The following is a 5,479-nucleotide window of genomic DNA, read 5'->3' on the forward strand; positions in this document are numbered from 1 at the left end:
ATATTCACTCGATTTCTTACGTAACGATTTTCTTATTTTGTTGTAATTAAAAAACGAGTGACTGTAGAAACTTGAAAATTTCACTGAATGTTTATATTAGCATTTTATATATACGATAAAATTTTTAAAATAATTTGACTCTTTTTGAGCTGTTTACGGACATTGTAAGTTTTCAATTTTTTTAGTTTTTTTTTTCTATAAATATCAATAAAGTTTTATCTGTTGGGCCAAAAAGTGTATAAATTTAATACAAAGCTCCTGATATATTGTTACAATATCAGTTGAAAAATATTAAAAATACATAGGCACAATTTTTTTTTATAAGCATTTAAAGATCAAATTTTGACAAAATTTATTAAATTTTAATTTGAAAAATTATTTTGTAGTTAAAAATGTATAAAATGTTCAATTTTTGTATCTAAGAATTGAAAATTTAAAACAAGATTCCACGTAAGTAATTAATTCTGTTACCAAAAAATCTAAAAAATACATTTACGCAGTTTATTTTTATAGTCATTTTAAGTACAAATTTGGACGAAATTACATATTAAAAACCTAGGATAACTATTTTAGTTATTTTGTTGTGATTGTATAATATTATTCGTGGGTACTTGAAACTTCTAAAGTATACTATTATATATCTATGATAGTACCACGGTTTTTTGTTGATGTATAACGCGTTATAAGTACCTAATAATATTATGATATGATTAATTTGGAATTTATTATAGGTACCTAATATAATATTATGTCTTATACCTAGACTAACATACCGTCTCCGCTCAGAATCGTTTTTCTTATACAATGATATTATATCATTGAATTCAAATTTAATACCATCCATTATACAGTGACCCACTTGTAACCTACTGTACAGCAGAGCGAAATCCACTTACCCACCTTTTTAAATATGTATAGATTACATTGATCAATTAATGAACTTAAACACTTACATTTTGTGCATACAATTTTGTTGCCGCCGCAACATAATATTATTTGTATATTTTAATTAATATTATCACCGGGCACAGGTGAACAGCTGGTCACACACACACACTCACATATCATTATTTTGTATTGTTTTATTATTGTTATTATTATCGTTGAATGTGTCTTGTGAGTTATTTTTTCTAAAAAACTGATTTACAAATTGGCTATATTAAATTACTCAATAAAAATTTATACCAAACTTCAATTGTAATTTCGGTATCAATAAATTAAATAATATGTTATACTTATGGGCAGACCAAGCGTATTTTTTATAGTTGTCTACTATTGTAATAATGGTTCAATAAAACTCTTGAGGGCTGTCATTTGGTTGGTTATTACTTATTTATCAAAACTAAAACATAATTTGAAACATTTTAATGTAGAATGTATCGTAACTATGCCACAGTATCAGAGACAAACGTATGGACAAATTCTCGTTGAATTCATTAGGCAAGTGAAAAATATATGGATCTAGTCGTTTTAGCACAATATATCACGTCTGATTCATCTTTTCAGGTTATCTCCTATTTAAAATTGAAAGACAACTAGCAAACCCATTTACTGCTTAGGCCAACTGACATACAGTGCATATTAGAAATGTGTTATACTGGAAGATTTAGATAAGCACGAGGTAGTGGCAATATATGTGTTAATAATATTAGCAGTTAGCACTTAGCACTGAAATTTGTAATTTAAAAACATTTAATTTACAACTTTTTAATCTGAATTTCGTGTAATAAATATAACAACTTTAATTTAGGTTTATTGAGACAAGATATTATAACATTTAATTTATATTCTTTAAACATGGTTGTGGAAATATATAATAAAATTATAATTGTATGTATTGACTGTAATCTTGTTGATGTTTATATAAAGAGGATAAATACGCAACCGTTGTCCAAATATCACTTCATAGATTGGAACACCGATCTTAAAACATAGTTCTGGACGGAAAGCACGATTGCTTGAATTAGATTCAAATAAAATTGAAACAACCTACCTTTCGCTCCCTAGAGCCGGGTAAAAAGGAAAAGGGTACAGACTGAGGCTAGCGACAGAAAACTTAAAAAAGTAACAAAGGTCAATTAATATTTCTTTCAGTATTTATTATCACGTAGATACATCGAATCTCAAATGGATTCCAAGGTTTTCCTGTTAAAATTACAATATATTAATAAATACTGAAAGAAATAATAATTGGCCTTATTGTCACTTTTTTAAGTTTTTTGTCGCTAGCCTCAGTCATTACCCTTATCTTTTTTCCCCCGGCTCTAGTTAGCGAAAGGTAGGTTGTTTCAGTTTCATTTGTAACTACATTAAAATCAATCGTGCTTTCCTTCCATAATTATGTTTTAAAACAGGCGTTTCAATCAATAATGTGATATATTTTGGTGGATGGTGACGTAATACACTCAATACTGAATCTGCTTCAGTTTGAACAATAGTTGTCTTGTCATCACTATTTTACATCATAGGTATTTAGATATAGGTACAATCCAATTTTCCAATCCAAGTTTCCGTTTTTTCACTAACATCTTTATAACTGTTCAGCTCTTCGCCATTGTCTAGTTTATTAGTGTTCTCATTTATCACCTGATAATAATAAAAATAAACATTTAAATTTGATTTGTATTTATGAAAATAATAGCACTACAATTTCTACTCACAGTATTTGGATTTTCACGTTTTTGGAAATTTGAGTTCAAACTGAAACAAATTTTTCATTATTATAATATGAATCAAATAACATTAAATACATAAGTATAGTTCTGGATAATAATTTGGTACATTCAAAAAGCATATGAAATTAATATTTATTACAACTTTATTTAAGTTTTTAAGATTTGATATTTTTGATTCTGAGTGGAGAATTTTTTGCAATAATGTTTTTTTTAATTATGAGACGAACGATGAATGCATTAGTTCTACAAAAATGTTTGATTTTAAATTTTTTTTTCATGTGTGTCGGTCATCATCTTTTGGGGTACTTCCCCAAATGGTCTATTTGCTATTTTGGGGAGGGATTAAAAGTTAATGATTCCCAATTACTTTCAAAGGCGTCAGGAGAAACAAAAACTATCCACCACAGTATTAACTGGTATCTGGTAGTTATTAGAATGTTTGACGTCCGAACCGTCGTATGACATTCACACAGTATGCCTTTATTCATTTTTGAAAACATTGAAATATGTCATTATATCTATCGTAATATTAGGTATATATAATTTAGTATACGTGTTTTTCATATTTTAAATTATAATATAATTATTGTTACTAGGTAGCTTTAAAGTCAATATTCTTACTTAATGTGGAAGAATGTCGGTGTGAGTAGGTATTAGTGAAATAAGAAACTAAAATATAATATTATGTAGAATTAGTTTTAACTTATAACTAGGTATTATAAGCTTCTCATGTCTCAATATATTATACTATACTATGGTCTACTAGGTATCGAAATGTGCTGCATGTACATTTGGCACAAATAAAAATTCATATTTTTTACTACTTGAGATAATGCAAATTACATAATATCTATAATTTGGTGTACATTTACTAGGTACAGCTGATAAAATAAGTTAAATAGATGCATTCTAAGTGGGTCATCCAAATTTCGTCAATAAATATTTAAGTGAACACTACATTTTAGTGTTAAATCAAATTTAATTGTGTAGAAAATAATTTATACACTATAAGTTATATTGTTATATACTGTTATTTTAGTAAAATATATATTTTTAATTATTTTAGACTGCAGCCTCTTGCCCTGTTCGGTGCGCAATTTTACGCCACGATTGGGGTAAAAAGGTGCATTTGTTATAATTTTTGATATTTGCTTTGATAAAATCAACTTTTGACAGGAAAATTAAAAATGTATGTTCTATGTAAAATAGAAAAACAATATAACAAAATAAAAATATTGATAAAACCTGTTTTATATACAAAATATGGCGTTCAATCAAATTTCCATATTAAATTACACAAGTTTGATAAATATTGTAAAGAAAATAATGCATACACTATAACACTTTCTATACAGTCTATAAGTTTAGTGCGAGTTGTAATCATTTTGAGAAAAAGCACGGCACAGAAATTAAAAACATATTCTTTTCGAAAACAATGAAATCTGAAGTAGGTTAATAAATACTAGGTAATAGCATTAATATTTAATTTATTAATATACCTTTGGATGTTTATACTCATATTTTTCCCATCCCCGTGCTCATTAGACGGTTCTACCATACTTAAAATTGTGATGATGGTCTGTGCAAGATGAACATCGCTATGCCCATTTGTGTTTATCAGCCAAAGCTGCTGGAGATTGAAGACGTCGTAAATGATAACCTCGATTGAAAGTTTATTAAATACATCACCTGTGTATAAAACCAATTTAATACCAACTTTTTATATTATTATTTGAATTATATACTTACACGTTCAGACACTGAACACGATGGAATTTCCGAGTACGTTCTACAGTTTTGACAACACCATGGCCTGGGGTTCCGAGAGCTAGCACAGTGGTCAAAAGGACCACATTTAATTGGTAAACAAGACGGATACAACGACGGCTACAATCACCCGTGCACTGTTATAGAAACGGTGCCATTTCATCTGATTTGTTTCTGACTGATGGACGCAAACAATCAGCACAGATATCCACGGGAGCCTGTTAAAATCACAATACATTAATCAATACTGGGAGAAAGAGGTATAACAATAATTTACTTTTATATTACTTTGTTCGATTTTTGGTCACCCTCGTCGTTATCTGCGAGTGAACTAATACCACAAACAACAAACTGGTACCATTTTCCTTTTTCTCCCGGCTCTGGGGTTCGTTTCAATTTTAGTTGAATCAATTTTAAGCAATCGTTCCTTTCTTTCCCGAACTATAGCTTGATACTGGTTTTCTAATCTAAGGTGTTGTGATATCTGGACTGTGATGACGTATTATAGCACCAGATACTGGATCTGCTTCAGTTTGAATAATATTTGTCTTGTCATAACTATTTGGCACATTTTCGTTCGCCATGATGTCTAGATATGATACCCAAACGGACAATGCAGTTATTACGGAGATTATTATAGTTGTTAATGAGACGTTTCGATTTTAGTTGAATTCTTACCAAAATGTACGGATAATTAGAAACAATGATATAAATCGAATCAATAACAAACAATGTACCTAATAGTTACTAGGTTACAATAATTTAGTTGTTTATATTGTATAGATACATATATTATTTGCCGCGTAGAACGTAACATTATATTATTAGGTCAACAGATAAAAAAAAAAAAGGTGGGTAAGTGTATGTCGCTCTGCTGTACAGTAGGTTACAAATGGGTCACTGTATAATGGATAGTATTAAATTTGAATTCAATGATATAATATCACTGGATAAGAAAAACGATTCTGAATGGAGACGGTTTGTCAGTCTAGGTATTAGACATACCTATTATAGGTATACTTATCTATAGTATAAAA

At 28.8% G+C, this 5,479-nt stretch overlaps 1 long non-coding RNA gene across 1 annotated transcript; it reads right to left on the reverse strand.

Annotated features, from left to right (window-relative positions):
• Positions 1-4,188: 4,188 nt before the first annotated feature.
• Positions 4,189-5,112, reverse strand: LOC115034538. The gene is made up of 3 exons (XR_003839900.1): positions 4,731-5,112; positions 4,425-4,660; positions 4,189-4,364 (listed from the first exon to the last, which is right to left on the reverse strand). It is a non-coding gene; the product is annotated as an uncharacterized LOC115034538 (long non-coding RNA).
• Between the last annotated feature and the right edge of the window lie 367 nt (positions 5,113-5,479).

The sequence above is a fragment of the Acyrthosiphon pisum genome, unplaced genomic scaffold (genome assembly GCF_005508785.2).
Source record: "Acyrthosiphon pisum isolate AL4f unplaced genomic scaffold, pea_aphid_22Mar2018_4r6ur Scaffold_1001;HRSCAF=1468, whole genome shotgun sequence".
Taxonomy (NCBI): domain Eukaryota; kingdom Metazoa; phylum Arthropoda; class Insecta; order Hemiptera; family Aphididae; genus Acyrthosiphon; species Acyrthosiphon pisum.